Below are 16471 nucleotides of genomic sequence, written 5' to 3'. Positions count from 1 at the left end.
AATAAAGCCTCAGATCTATGATCATGAGGACAATAAATTTCCATTTTAGTCCCAGGCCCATTTACCACAGGACCAGATAGGATGATTTCAGAACCTGTTGGGATGATCAATCACCCCAGCCCCATTCAATCGGTAGAGCCCACTACCTCAATGTATTTTTCCCCTATATAATCTTTCTCTCCGAGACAGCCTAGGGTACCAGATCTTTGAGAGATAGCTCTCCTGTCTCTGGGACTTGCAACTCTCTAAAATAAACCCTTACTTTCTTTGCTGCAAAACCTGCCTGTATCTCATTGATTTAGATGTGCAGGCAGACAGAACCCTTTGCTCCGGTAACATTCCCATCACGTCCTTAGCTGCCTGCCTCACGTTCAAGGCAGACACTACTTCTGGTCCGTCCCTATCCTGGGGCCCAGGCTGAGGCTGGCCACGATGGACCCTCAGTACGCATTTATTAAATGGTCAGTGACTTCTCCAAGGCCTTCCCCGGCTCTTTCCTGCCCACCTTGCGACCTGCTCCCCAGCACTGCCTTAGCACGGGTCGCCGTGGTCTCCTGAGGTCAGGGGTGTACTGTATGCTCCCCACTTTGCCTCTTCTTCAGTCCCCGTCATGGCTCAGCCAGGACAGAGCCCTGGGCTGGGACTCCAGGGCTGCAGGCTTTGTGACCTGCTGGCTTTTGAGGAAGTAAGTCCTCCACTGGTTTCCTCTCTTTGTCTGCTCCTGGCAGCAGAGTGTTAGGCCCCATTTCTCTGCCTTTAACTCCTATTCCGCTTCCCCAAAGGCTCCTTTTGAAGATCTGGCCCAAACTCTTTCTCTCTTCTTGTCACACGCTCTTCCTGGACGGTCTCATTGAAGTGGTCAGTGACCACCTCTGTGATCTGACTCCCACGTCTCCATCTCCAGTAGGGCCCACGTGACCTCTGATGTCCATCCATGTCCTTGACACTTTTCACCATTTACCCCACTGACCATTCTCCACCCAGAAGCCAGAGGGCTCTTTCTAGAACCCAAACTGCCGACTTAAACCCTGCAAGGGTTCTGCTCACTGTAGTTCAAGTCTCTGGCTTGTAAGCATGGCCTTCCCATGACCCGGCCCCTCCGTTCTTCCCACTCTGCTCTAACCACCTCCGGCTCTTCCAGCGCCACCTCCAGGCTGGTGCATACGTGGCTGCTTTTCCTTTCCCACCTCACCAGGCTGGCAGGCCTGGAATTCGATTTTACCCTCCCTCGAAGCTAACGAGTTAGCCTCTACTCTTCCACAGACGCTGGTGGAAGACAGGTCTTCATGACTCATGGCCAAGCCAGCAGCATATTTGTGTCAGTTCCCTTTCCGCCAAAACCCCACAGAATGACATGGTGAGCCCAGACGGACACCTGCACACAAAGGAGGTGGCGTGATCTGAGAGGAACTCGGAGGTTGGGGAACGTGGCATTTTAGAGCAGGCAATGAGCAAGACTGGTCTTTGGCCCTGAGGGGGACACTAACTACCTCAATTCTCAGACTGCAAACGCCACTCTGAGAAATGGCCAAGGAAAGAGCGGCTGGGGCTCTGCATGCATGGCACACTCCACCAGGACAGCCTCAGCAGGCTACACGCATCCATGGGCCTCGGTCAAGGCGTCCCTGGCTCTGCCCTGGGGACATTCTCTTCCCTGGACCCCTGTCCACCCCTCCCCAGTCCTCCCACCCTGGGTGCTGCCCCATTCCTTAGCTAAAGCAGTCTTCACTCTTCATCTGCATGGCCCCTTTGGCTGAGATTTTCCTTACGAAGGGTGCCACCCCCGAGTAAAACTCTGTGGGAGAGAAACGACAAAGGGAAGTAAGGATGTGATTATGCCTTGAAAGCCAAGCTAAGATATTCCCACTTTATGCTACCTGCTCTGGCGAGCTTTGGGGATGACCGCAGCAAACTTTTATGAAGCAAAGCTATGCGATAGGCAATGTTCTGAGTCCTCCATGCACGTGAACTCATGTAACCTAATTGTTCCAGGAGCAGACATCGTTATCATCCTCATTTACAGGTGAGGAGACTGAAGCGAGCGGAGGCTGTGTAACTCGCTGAAAGTGACACAGCTCATAGGTGGCAGAGCCAGGATTTTAATTTAGTGTTTAGGTTTCATGGTCTATGCCACACTTTCTCAATGTGGGGGGTGACATTTTCCCCAAAGGGGTGAAAATTTGTTCTTGTGCTTTATGTCTAAAGGCCAATATACACACAGTACATTAACAGATAAACAGCATGTCTATGTTGTTAAAACTTTATGAGCGGTGATTAAGAATATAACGTCTATCCCAGGCAAGGAGTTCATCACCACCAAATCAGTATTACAAGAAGTGTTGAAGAGACTTCTTTAAAAGGAGAAAAAAAGATAAAAAAATATAAGTAATGAAATGGCAATATGTATTTATCAACATTTATTTTAAATGTAAATGGGTTAAACGCTCCAATCAAAAGACCTAGAGTGGCTGAATGGATAAGAAAACAAGACCTTTACATATGCTGCCTACAAGAGACTCACTTCAGATCAAAAGACACGCACAGACCCAAAGTAAAGGGATGGAAAAAAGATTTTATGAAAATGAAAACAAACAAACAAAAAAAACTAGGGTAGAAACACTTATATCAGACAAAATAGACTTTAAAACAAAGGCTATAGCAAGAGACAGAGAAAGACCCAGCAATTCCACTTCTGCGTATTTATCCAAAGAAACCCAAAACATTACTTTGAAGGGACATGTGCACCCCTATGTTCATTGCAACATTATTTACAATAGCCAAGACATGGAAGCAACCTAAGTGTCCATCAGTAGATAAACGGATACAGAAGTGGTACATATATATGATGTACTCAGCCAATTTTTACTCAGCCATAAAAAAAGATGAAATCTTGCCATCTGCCACAACATGGAGGGACCTAGAGGTATTATGCTAAGGGAAATAAGTCAGACAGAGAAAGACAAATACCATATGATTTCACTTATACATGGAATCTAAGGAACACAATACACAAACAAAACAGAAACAAACTCATAGATACAGAGGACATTTTGATGGGAGGAGGGTTGGGAGGCTGGGATGGGAGGAGGGTTGGGAGGCTGGGTCAAAAAGGGGAAAGGATTAAGAAGTACAAATTGGCAGTTTCAAAATAGTCATGAGGATGTAAAATATAGCGTAGTTAATACAGTCAATAATATTATAATAATTATGTATGGTATCAGATGGGAACTAGATTTATTGAGGTGATCACTTTGTAAGTTGTATAAATGTCCAATTACTATGTTGCACACCTAAAACTAATATAATATTGTATGTCAACAGCAATTAAAAAGTAAAAGAAAAGAGAAAGTAAAAACACATACAATGTCTAAACAGACTTAGTGGATGATGATAATAAAAGAAGGTTGAGAAATCCTCATTTACGCTGTTAATCAGAATCCCCCGCTGCGTCTCATGTTTAAAGCCTGGGGCTGGTGAGGAACACGACGAAAGCAATAGCTTCAGAAAAATAAACCAATGGTTAGATGGATCTGAGGGAAAGCAACTGGAATAAAAGGGAAGGAACCAATATATATCAAGTGCTTCTCCGTGCCAGGCACCGGGCTAAGTATACGGCCCGTATCTGTTTTTTTGACCTTTCTCTTCAAGTTAGGTATTATTATTTCCATGTCAGATGGCACAAGGAGAAAAGAGCAAAGGGTTCTAGGCCACACAGCTGGAAAAAGGTCAGGTCGGGGTTTGAACTTCCTGAACTGGAACCTAGGCAGAGAAAGCAGTGAGAAGGCAGAGGAGGAAGCAGATAGCAGAAGAGAGAGGAGGGATCTTGCTAAAGGAGAAGGCACAGAATTGGTAAAAGACTGGGCACATTGAGAGACAAGTGAGCATTCGAAGGCTTTTCTGCCGTTGCCAAGACAACAGCAATATGCTAGGACATTTTGGAAGCAGAAAAAGGTTTCTCTTTCCTCTTCCCCGCCTCAGAGAAGAAAAGATCAGACATAGAAAATTGGGAAATGAGAAAGGAGTAAATCTAGAAAAAAATAAACCACATTTACTATTTCCCTCTGTCCTAATATTTACATTTTTAGCATCACCTGTTGCAATTTTCCTAGGCTTGTTTCATAGATTCTGCGCAACGATGATAAAAAGGCTCCTCCTTTGTACAAAGGTAACCGGATCGGGCAAAGAACTCTAAAAGCATTTTGGATAAAACATTTTTAGGCACCGCTGAACTATTTTCTTTGCTACATTAAACAAATCTGTTCTCGTTCCCGCCCCAGATATGGTACGTAGTCCCATAAACATAGAAATTACTAACAGAGACCAATGGAAAATGAATAAATTAACTACAAATTTGAATGATAAAAATGTTTCCATTTTAGCCCTTTGAATTGCATAAGTAATTAAAATTAATTCCTAGAATGTCTTTATGTTGCTTTCTGATGTTCTAGAGGATCTGCTTTAAGACCAAAGTTAAATAATAGTTGTCCCTCGCAAACGGTATCCTTAAAGCAGATTTTTTCTATTGTCTCTCTGCGGATAATATAATGCTCAATACCCAGGGACAATAATTTTCAGAACTCCTGCGTCCCTATCATTGATCGGCTATCGCAAATAAACTGTCAGTTCAGCCCTCTGCCCAGGGAATAACCTCGTACATGGCATCTGGGACTCTAGAAGTGACAGATCACCTCCGCTCCTATTTCCAAGAGGATCTTCTTATTTTAAACACTGTCATTCCAACAATAATAGAAACCAAGCGGTTCATAATGAAGTCCAAAGGTGGAGGAGTAAACCCAGCAGCAGCCTTGCACTAATTTGCACAAGTGCACCAGGTCCACTTGACCCCTAGAAACTAATGATAAGTAATACTGTGGACTCATATTGTACTTTCAGGGCTGAAGTGGACACTGTTCAATGTAAGTCTGTAACCGGACTATAAAATTGAGTGGGGGATTGTGGGGTCCAGTGCAGCCAAATTGGCTCCTGGTAAACTTTCTCAGCTGGATGGACTTGAACCAAGAATTTAAACACCTCAGATACACCTTTTAATCCTTTAGACCAATAATTTCCCTGATGCGATTGACACTTGTTTCAAAAGTACATTAAAAGGTACAAAGATAGCAAAGGCTGTGAAAGAAACATTTGACCAGCTAATTTCTTAACATTCAAAATGTCTGAAATTGGCAGTTTTTTGGTTGCTTCTCTCATTGAAACCTTGAACAGTATGAAATTGTAGCTGTGGCTACAGATGAATTCAGGCAAATCAGATTGAAGGACAGTCAGTGAGAAACCCTCCTGGTTGGTACTTTTATAGAATTCTACTCTTTTATGGCAAAAAAAAAAAAAATCATGTTATAATAGAACAGGCTGTATTTTATTTAGAACCAGCTTCTAATCTACTCGCCTCTAAAACAAAATATCAATATTTTGCTTGAACCAGCTGCCCAAAGAATCGATGCTGAGTAGAGCACAGTTACGTTTCTATCTATGTTCGAAGGCAATGACCTGGGTCCCTACATGGCTGTAGAAGATGATTATCTGACTGCTTACTGGCCTGCACGTGCAGTTAGTTAAGTGATAGGTCCTCGAGTAACAAACTGGGAAGAAGGAAGTGCTTGGTGTCTAAGGGGCAGTGCCGAGTCATCTTACTCTCGACCCACTTCTTGGTGATGGAAACTGCAGGAACGTTGCGGCTTCCAAAGAGCCCCACGCTGACAACAGGCTCACTTCAGAGTTTCCAACATGCCCCCTGGTAAACTATATTTCAATACCATTAATGCTTTCACTTCCAACACATGTGGAATATCCTCTCATCCGAATGGGGCACAAGGAAGCCTGTCTTTCCATATTTCGAATTGCTTAAATGGAAATTTTACTCAAAATTCCCTTTTCAAAAGTGTTTTAGATCAAGATTTTGTAAATCTACAATGTCAAGTCAATTTAACCTGCCTGCATACAAGGCTAAAAAGGTATATTTCCTTGAAGCCAGTACAGATCCTGTAGCGTAAGTGTATGTCTGGATTCCACAAAGAAGCCAACATTTGTTGAAGTTGTATACCCAACAACGTGGCAATAATTCTGTCTCTTCATATGGAGCATTTAGGATGTGAATTAGGCAACATTTTTGTCATATCTTAAAATGTGTGTGTGTGTGTGTGTGTGTGATGATTACTGGTTTTTTGACAAAGTAAATGATCCAAACGATTCATATGTGAAAATGTGTCTGTCGGAGAAAGATAAACACTGTACGATCTTACTTATATGTGGAATCTAAAAACATCAAACTCAGAGAAACAGAGCAGAACGGTGGTTGTCAGGAGCTGGGGGGTGGAGAAGTGGGAATATGTTGGTCACAGGGTACAAATTTTCAGTTATAAGATGAATATGTTCTGGAGATCTAATGTACAGCATGGTGACTGTCATAAATAATACGGTGTTAGATACTTACAAGTTGCTATGGGAGTAGAGCTGTAATGTTCTCACCATAAAACGACAACATGGTAATTATGTGAGGTGAAGGATGTGGGAACGAACCTCATGGTAGTAAACATTATGTAACACAGATGTGTATCAAATCCCCCACTGTACACTTTACACTTACACAAAGTTATCTGTCAATTACATCTCAATAAAGCTGGAAAAAATACTCAGATAAAAGTGTATCTGCCATTTTTCTCCAAGAGTCTCGTTTGGGTTGAATTATTTCTAAACCTCAGTAGGTCGAGGTGGATAGGTTAAAGGCTCCCGTTAAAGCAAAAATGCCCCTTTATTCCAAAATGAATCGTCATTTGCATGTTAACTATTAAGCAGTTATCGATAATGCCGCTACTCTGCACTGCGTTTTTGTATGTATGACATGCATCATCAGTCCAACTCATTTGTTCACTCACTCACTCACCAGGTATTTATAAAGCACTGACTGCACATCATACCTGTGCTCAGGGCTGGTTACTTATAGCACAAAGATGAACGAGGCAGGATTTCTAACCTCCCCCTGCATAGTCTCTGCTCGGCTTCCACTCTTTGGGGTTGCAAACGAGACAGCACAGGGAATGCTAGGTAATAGGCAGTTATCAGAAGCATACAGGAGTGGCCTGTCTTGCCTCTGTCCACCGAGCTCTGTCTTTCCCATGCTGGTGTCTTTGCCTGTCCCCAGCCCTCCCCAAGGCCAAGAGCGTCAGGCTGGGCAGCCAATCAGCAGACACAATCCAGCCTAATGGACAACGTTTGGCTGTGGGACACCGCTCCAACCACTGGTTTCACTCAAAGCACATGGCTTTGCTAACAAAAATGCCTGTAGGAGCTGCTTTTCTAGGAAGGGAGTGGTGTATGCAGGTTAAGCTGACAAGCCTTTGGGGTAGAGTAACCTGCAGACTTGCAATTATTTGGATTCACATTGTCCTGGTAGGAATCCTGACTATGCCAGTCAAGCTGTGTGGCTTCAGGTCCAGGTATTTCTCCTAGTCTGAGTTTCCTTATTGTGAAAATGAAGATAATAAAACCCACAGGGCAAAGCCGGAGTGAGGGTTAGCAATGATGCAGGTGGAGCACTTTTCAGATACCTGGACTGCGTGGGTCCTCAGGCAATGATCAATTACCACTCAAAGCAAGAAGGTCCCAAATGGGGTAACGAAGGTAATAAAAATCTGTGTTTGGGGGATACACGGAGGAAGGAACGCTCCCGTCCTCAGAGGCTGTGGTGGGTGCATTCACCAGGTGAAGACATGCCAGGAAAAGGACCAAGATGTACAAGGGGTCAAGAGGGTGAAGGGCCTCACACATCAGGGAACTGTCAATGTGGTCCCTTCTCCTGGGGACCAGGGCTTTGATGATATGCAGGTGCCTGTCTCCTTAGAACCGTCTCTTTTCTCTCTGGTCCTGTTCCATCCCACGCTGCTCCCTCAGCTAGGATTTTTAAGTGATAATGACTTTTTCTATTTCACCCTCTCGGACAATCTTTTCCCTCTCCTCCCACAAATGACCTTTTTCTTATGCTTGAAAAAAATTAAAACCCAAGTGCTATAAACTGAATATTTGTGTTAAATATTCATAACACGAATATTCAGAAATAACCATAATTCATATATTACAGCCTTAACTCCCAAAGCGACTGTATTTGGGAATAGGGACTTCAAGGAGGTAATTGAGGTTAAATGAGATCATAAAAGTGGGTCCTGATTCAGTAGGGCTGGCGTCCATACAAGGAGAGGAAGAGACACCAGGGGTGGGTGCGCACAGAGAGAAGGCCACGTGAGGACCCAGCAAGAAGGTGGCCAACTGCAAGACAAGCAGAGAGGCCTCAGGTGAAAGCAAACCTGTGGAGACCTTGACCTTGGACTTCCAGCCTCCAGAACCGTGAGAAGTAAATTCTGTTGTTTAAGCCCCTCGGTCTGTGGCTTTTTATTATGGCCACTTGAGCAAACTGGCACACCAGGTTTGAAGCCAGTTCATCAGAGTGGAATTCTTTTTCAAAATTTAAGGGCTGATGACCATGAGGAACATCTATCATCCACTAGCTAGGCTTGTTTAGCTTGCTGCAGCCAAAGAGGACACACACAGGAGGACCCAGGGAGCATCTCCATAAGGCGGTGCTGGGAGGGACTTATAGAGTCTGGGCTTGTGCTGGATGAGTCTCAGTAGGGATGCAGGACACAGGCTCCATTCTGGATCAGATGCTGTCAACCTTCAGTAACTGGGCATCTTAGTGAGTTTTATCTGGCAAGAAGCTGGCAGGATTGAAGTGGGCTAAAGTCATCCCTGGTAACGAGGCAGTGATCACTGACGTCAGTCACAGGTGGGGGTATTTTGTCATTTCGTGGTTGTGGAAAGGCCTTGGCTGAGCATCTCTGATATTTAGGTGGGAACGTCGTGGTCAGGAAGCCAACAGGCAAGTTTTCACTCTATTTTCTTATATTAGGGAATTCTGCATGGTCCAATCCACTAAATAGGGAGCAAGGGACAGGTCAGCTGTGATGTGCACGTGCAGCTCAGGCCATGGTTAACAGCCACGCTCGCAGACGCCCTTTCAGACGAGGAAACTGAGGCCCGAGAAGGTTAGAGGACTAACCCGAGACTACCCAGCTGGTGGGGGCGGGGGCTGGGCAGGTACTGCACCCCACGTTGGAAATCTACCTACATGCAATGTCCAGGGGCTTCTCTTCAGGTTACCAAACCCAGAGCGAATGCCTTCCGGGCAGAGTCAGGATGGGCAGCCACGGCTCCCTCCTAAAGGACTTTCCTCCTGGCCCTGGGAGAGCCTCGGGCAAGGCAAAGGGGAATGGCTGAGATTGTTGGGCAGATGAACCATCTCCTCAATGGAAGCCTTGGGGCGCCCCCTTGTGGCTATCACACGAACTGCTGGCCCAGGCCTGGGCTGGGACGGCGGGACAAACAAGATTCCTGCCACTCAGGATAAGTGAGCACCTGTGCCAGACCATAGTCAGGGGCTCATTTGACCTTCAACCCATTGGCTTGTGATCTGGTTGTTCTCAGCTTGTGCTAGAGATGAGAAAACAGAGCTGAAGTCAGAGTTTACCCACGAAAAGAATGTTGAGACTGGGATTTTAGGCCTTGTCCGGTGAGCTACTGGTGTTGCTCAGATGCCCCCTCCCGATTCTGAATTTGTAGTGGTTCTTTCAAAGTCAGTCCCTCAACTAGGTTGTGTGTGAAACAGGAATCGTTTTGGGGCTTTTAAAAGGGCTTCCCAATTTTATTAAACCCAATAATTCCAAAATATTATCCTTTCAACATGTAATTAACATGAAATTCTTAATGAGATATACAAATTCCCATATTTATGCCTAATTTTTAAAGAACTGGTGGATATTTTATACTTATATCATATTGCTATTGAGACTAGCCATATATCTAGTACTCTATAGCTACACGTAGGCAGTAACAACTGTGTTAGACAGTGCAGTTATAGACATTGTCATATTAAAACTATGGCTCCCGAAAGAGACCGGCCCAGCAGCACAGGCTTCAGTCATCTGCCAGAGGTGCCTACATGTGAGTATGGTTTTATTATTTCCTCATCATAGAACTGCTCATACTTCATCACCACCTTCTTACAAGGGGAGTGTGTTTCATGTCTGCCTTCCCGCTTAACAGGCTCAGCACGAAGCAGGGACAGTGTCCACCTAGCGCTGTATCCTGGTGCCAATGGTCAGCTCTCAGAAAGGGTTTGTCATTGACTGCTTGCCCAATTAGGGGAGAAGTGGCCATTTGCCCAGCACCCACCCTGTGCTAGCCACTTAGTTATTCGTCATCACTCCCCATCACAGCCCCCCCAACCCCCCGGAGGGACCCACAGTCACACTTGTGTGATGCAGCAGAGCACGAGCTTGGGAGGAAAAGCCACCTGCCTGACATCACCCTCATGGTGAGGGCCCAAGTGCGACTAGAAGCCAGACCTGGTGGGTTCCCACCCCTGGTGCCTTCCCCCTCACCAAGGACAGCCCCCGTTTTCGGTTCCCATCCCAGACGGACTGCGGTCATGCCGTCGACGAGGCTCTCCTCTCCTCTTGGGGCGTTCCCTTGCTTCCAGGAGATTCCAGCCCTGGAATCTCCAAGGGTTTGTACTTGTCTTCATGACCCCGCAACAGGGCCAAGGGGAGGAGACCACAAGAGCCGGATGGTTTGTGGGTGCAGGTACTGAGTGCAGGTGCGGAGGGAGGGGCATGAACCTCAGCTTGGGGCCGATGGAAGAGGGGAGCAGGAAGCCGCCCTGCTCAGAAGGGCCAGAGGCTGGGTCACCCTCTCCTCTCCTGGTGGGGAGAACTGGGGGCCCCACGCACTGTTCTGAGGTGCCCACCCTCCTCACCTTTCCCAGTCTCAGGGGGAATGAATCAGTGAGGAGAGCACTCAGGTGCATAGACAGACCAGGCTGGCAGAAGACGAGTTTGACAAGCAGGAGTGTGGATAAGAGTAGAGAAAGGCAAACTCCGCCTTCAGTAGAGCAAATGCCTGACTCAAAAGGACTTCTGGGAGAGAAGGCTGAAAGGGATGCTCTGAGTCTGAGGGAATATTGATGAGAACAATTAATTCACCTAGCACACCTCCTGCCTGCCTCACAAGAGGGAGCTCTATGCATGCCAGCAGACCTGAGTTTATGCACCTCATAGAACCTGATGTACACTCACAAGTCCTGCCTCGCTAGGTTTCTGCCTCGCACAGAAGCATGCATAGATGACAGTACAGAAGCACACAGAGGCGGGCGCTGGGTCCCACTGGGTGGCTTCCTTCGGAGTTTTACTGTGAGTGAATGATGCACTCTCCACAGGGAATAAGAGCTCTCCCTAGGTTGACAGAGAGTGGTCATTGACAGCTATTTTAAAACTGCTTTTAGTCACTCTTTCAACCCTCCCTACAATTGTGTGAGAAGCAGGTTCTGGCTGGCAGGAGGGCTGAGCCCTTATATGTTGTGCCTCAGTTTCCTGCTCTGCACTGTAGGGGAGGAGTAACCACGTCCTCCCCAGGACCTGTACAGCTCTGTACAACCAGTGTGCTTGCCACTCTGTGCCTGACTACCCAGTTTTGGTAGATTTAGAAAATTCTCTATGGATACCCGACATGGAGCCCTGAGCTGGGGCTGAAGCTGGTGTTGGCGGGGTACAGAACTTTGAATCTCAGAGATTCAGTCTGGAAGCTTCATGGACACATACCTATATCATAATCTGGGAGGGAGAGAAGACCATGGGCTGAAGGGGAGGGAGCAGGGAGAAAAAGTAAAGGAGAAAAGAAGCAATTTGCAGTTAATATAGGTCACGAGAATATCCAGAGACACCTTCCTGAGACAGAACACCTAAGATGCTGGATAATTATCTAAACACACCTTTTAAAATACAGCAGAAATATAAAGGAAATCCTCAGAGACCAGAATGTAAATCCAGGGAGGTGAAGGAAGGCTGGAGCCTGCACTGCCCTGGGCCCCCTTTGGTCACTAAGCCAGGAGCCCCATCCCTCTTTAAGGGTCACACCTCTGCAACGAGGAGGATGGAGACAAGGTCTGGGTGGGAAGGTCTGAGGCCCACACGAGCGGGTACCCTCTCAATGCCTGTTCTGCTCCTTACCTAGAACACAGAGGCTGCAGCAAAGCCTGTATAGCAATGCCATGTTGGGATGTGTGATTTAAGAGAACAAAGGGAAGGAAAAAGGAAGTGAGGCTGGGAGAGAGGAGAAGCAAATCACAGCAGTGCGTTCCTGTGCTCACCACAGTTTCCTGAGAAAACAGGTGTGACCTCTGCTAAAGCCCCCTGGAACTGTTATGGGAAAAATTCCCAAAGCTCCAAAATTCAGACCAGTGAAAATCTAAGCAGTAACCCAGAGAGAAAGAAAACTCAGGTCCCAGAAGAGCTAGTGCTCTGAAAATCTGGGCAGTGAGCTTAGGGGCAATTTTGCTTTCATACCGGCATTGTTACAGTTGGCGTGGGCTGATTCACAGACTCCTGACATTGCTGTGGGCTACGGGCAGTTACAGAGCATGGGATTTTTCAAACAGGCACTAAGGCAATACATCTGAAAGGGAGGAGGTACATCTGTCTAAACACTAAAAGCAATACATCTTTTGACCCCAAGGTCCTTGGCCTATGCAGCAAGCATGTTTACAGAAGCAGAACAAAGAGCTGATTAGAAGTGTTGGTCATTTAAGTGGGAAATTCCTCTTCAGAACCATTGCCTCTTGGAACAGCTGTGGGGTTGAAGGGTAAGCAGTTTAACCTCAGCTCTTTTTCTTTTCCTCTGTCTCTTTGGTAAACATTTCCCTTGTGAGGGCATCAACTTTCCTGCACTTCTGGGCTCTCTGACTAGCCACTGGGAAAGCCAGAGAGAGGCTCCATGGGTGCAGGCAGATCAGATGGAGAACCAGAGCTGCATGTCTCCCGTGCTGGGGGCATGATGGAGGCTGCCCAAAGCCTTGTCCCCGTCCCTGGGGAAGCTGAGACATGGCAGTGTTAGGAACCCCAGGCCAGGAAGGTGGCAGCCTAGACTCTACAAGGGTGGAATTGCATGGGCCACCGCTGGGGACGCTCTGGCTGGGAAGCAGCCAGTGTTCAGAAGGCCAGGTGGACGCAAGAAACTTCCAGAGAATTTTTAATGAGTCAAACTGACGACAATTGCCAGGGAGCAAAATCTCAACGAATGGAGAAAATGCTCCGAAGGCTGGCAGTTTTGCAGCTTATTTTATACATTAGAATCAAAGGAGAAGATGTAAGGAAAGTTGCATGAAATCCATGGGTGGTAGATTAAGGGGGCGGGAGAAAGCAAAGAGGAGAAATCTCTGGGATTGGATAAAAAGACAACATAGAGAGACACAGAGTTCTTTTACATAAGTGAGCACAGGATAGTTGACAACGAGCATTCACAGCACACAGAGATGGGGTGCGGGGAACAAGAGAACCATGAGGGCTCTGTGGTCTCATGCTCTGATGAGGTGGCTGTGCCCTTAGGAGTCTGGGAAAGATTGCTTAGACATTTCAAAAGTATGTTATCTTAGATGCAAAAACATAATAACAGGTAAAGACTGACCTTTGTCAAGGAAGCTGCAGGCCCAGGACATGACTACCCGCCGTGACTTGCTTTTAATTAGGGACTTTTATGTTCAGATCGTCCTGTGTGCTTATTATATTCGGTCTCTGAGTTTGTAAGGCCTGCCTCGCAGGCCTGCCCTGAGAGCGTCAGGTTTAGTATGTGGCCCCCTTTTCGTCCCCAGTCAGCAGAGCTGAGCAGACCCTGGGAAGCTGTAAGCTGGGTCCAGTATGAAGTCTCAACCAGAGAGAGATGGTTTGTTTACAAAGGCTATTTACAAATGTATGGGCTAGGAGAGGCCCCAGCAGTGGCTTAGCCCCTACGTATAACAGCAAAATGAACTGCTACCACTTTTAGGTTTACAAGGACAAAGGGAAGGAGAGGTTTCTGGAAACTGGAAGCAGAGACTCAGAATAGTAGATATTTGCATCTCCAAAAGATGGCTCCCAGGTCACTGAGGAAAACTGCTTCAGTTGTGAGATTGGCCATTGTAAAAATTTACATACATTTAAAAAGGACAAAACAATTCTGAAACAAAAGGGAGAGGGGAAGGAAGACTCCCTTATTTGCAACAGGGAGAATTAAGCCCCTTATTTTTATTTTGTGTTTGCCCTTACATCATCCAAGTTCGGGGTATTTTTTAACTCCAACCTTGACAATAATACTGTATATAGACTTCTAAGCCCTAGAGGCATTTTTTAACTTAACTATATATTATGACCATGTTTGTATGCCATTGAAAATTTCCTCATATATGCCATTTTATATACTTTTTAAAGTATAGTAAGCATACAATATTATATTAATTTCAGTGTACAGTATAGTGATTCGACATTTACATACCTTATGATGCGATCTCCACACTAAGGCTAGTAACAGTCTGTCACAGGGCAAAGTTACCACAATGTTATTGACTATATTCATCTTTTTCTACCCATCCCCATCCCCTACCCTCTGGCAACCATCAGTTTGTTCTGTTTGCATAACCCTGTTTTTGTTTAGTTTGTTCTTTTGTCTTGTTTTCTTTAGATTCTACATATAAGTGAAATCATGAGATAGTTCTCTTTCTCTGTCCGACTTATTTTACTTAGCATTATCCCTTCCAGGTCCATCCATGTTGTCGCAAATGGCGGCATTTCATTCTTTTTTATGGCTGAGTAATATTCCATTATATATGTATATCTATATACCACATGTTATTTATCTATTCGTCTATCGATGGACACCTAGGTTGCTTCAATTTCATTCAAATTAGTATTTTTGTTTTCTTAGGATAAATACACAGAAGTGGAATTGCTGGGTGTACTGTAGTTCTGTTTTTAGTTTTGCTTTTGTGTGTGTGTGTGGAATCTCCATACTGTTTTCTATAGTGGCTGCACTAATTTACATTCCCACCAACAGAGCATGAGAGTTCCCTTTTCTCTACGTCTTTGTCAACACTTGTTATTTGTTGATTTTTTGAGACCAGCCATTCTGACAGGTGTGAGGTGATATCTTATTGTGGTTTTGAATTGCATTTCCCGATGATTAGTGATGTTGAGCATCTTCTCATATGTCTGTTGGCATCTGTATGTCTTCTTTAAAGAAATGTCTCTTCATGTCCTCTGACCATTATTTGATCAAATTGTTTATTTTTTTGTTATTGAGTTATATGAGTTCCTTATATATTTTGGGGTAAAATGATATACCCCTTATTGGATATATCATTTGTAATTATCTTCTCCCATTCATTAAGTTTTCTTTTCATTTTGTTGATGGTTTCCTTTGCTGTACAAGAGATTTTTAGTTTGATGCAGTCCCATTTGTTTATTTTTGTTTTTGTTTTTCTGTGCTCAAGGGGATATATTCAAAAAGATATTAATAAATGTTTTTTTAATGCATAATATTTCGCCATACAGAAATCTCTATTTAACTGCTTCCTTATTTTTGGATTTGGATTGATTTCATTTATTTTCTATTGTGAATAATGTAAAAATACACTTGAACATACATTTTTTAAAACATGTTTCAAAATCTCCTTGAGGTTCTTAGACATAGAATTAATGAATCACGATACATATGTGTTTCTAAGATTTTTGATACTCCCTGTCAAATTGCTTTCAGAAAGGTTGCAACAGATTTTGCTCCCACTAGATGATCTAAAACATTGATAGAACTGAGAATCATCAACACAGAAGGTTCAATGTCTGACTAATAGGAGTTCCAGAAAGGAAAAAGAAAAAAACAAGGGAAGAAAATTCTCAAAGATATTGGCTTGAAAAACACGAAATTGCCATTTTTATAAGTTCAAAATAGGTTAGATCTGAGCAATTTTATGTGATTCGACATAACACGTTATAGAAAAGATTTTTCAGAACTAAAAGGCATGAGCTTCCATATTGAAAATGCCAAACGAATAAGAGTTTGAATAATAGAAGAATCACACCAAGGTACAACACTATGAAATTTCAAAACTCTAGGGATAGAAAAAAGATACTGGAGGAGGGGGAGAGAGTGGCAGAGAGAGAACTGGAGAGAAGGAGGAAGGGAGGGGTCACTTTAAAAAGATGATGAATCCTAATGTGGAGCAGTGCCTTTAAAATCTAAGAGGAAATGATATTCATCCTACAATGCTTTACGCAGCAAATGATCAACCAAGTGTAAGAGTAGAATAAAGACTTCAGATATGTCAAATACTGAATGAAACTACCTCCCAGCTGTCCTTGCAGAGGAAGTTATTGCAGGGTGTGCTTCAGCAAAACAGAGAGGAAACCAAGAAACCAAGACATGGTGTCCTCCAGCTAGAAAGGTAGAGCAGGAAAATCCAAGAATATTAACTGTTGGATAAAGAGCAGATTGAGGCAGAAAGAATGAGGGCTGAGCATAGTTGGTCTGGGATAGGAGAGGACGGGGAAAGGAGCCCATGAAACCTGGGCATTTGGAAAAATTATTGAAAGCCACGGGGCAA

Source organism: Pteropus medius, unplaced genomic scaffold (assembly GCF_902729225.1).
Source record: "Pteropus medius unplaced genomic scaffold, Ma_sr-lr_union100, whole genome shotgun sequence".
In the NCBI taxonomy this organism is placed as follows: Eukaryota; Metazoa; Chordata; class Mammalia; order Chiroptera; family Pteropodidae; genus Pteropus; species Pteropus medius.
The sequence above is the reverse complement of the archived record's forward strand: the minus strand, read 5'-3'. Positions refer to the sequence as shown.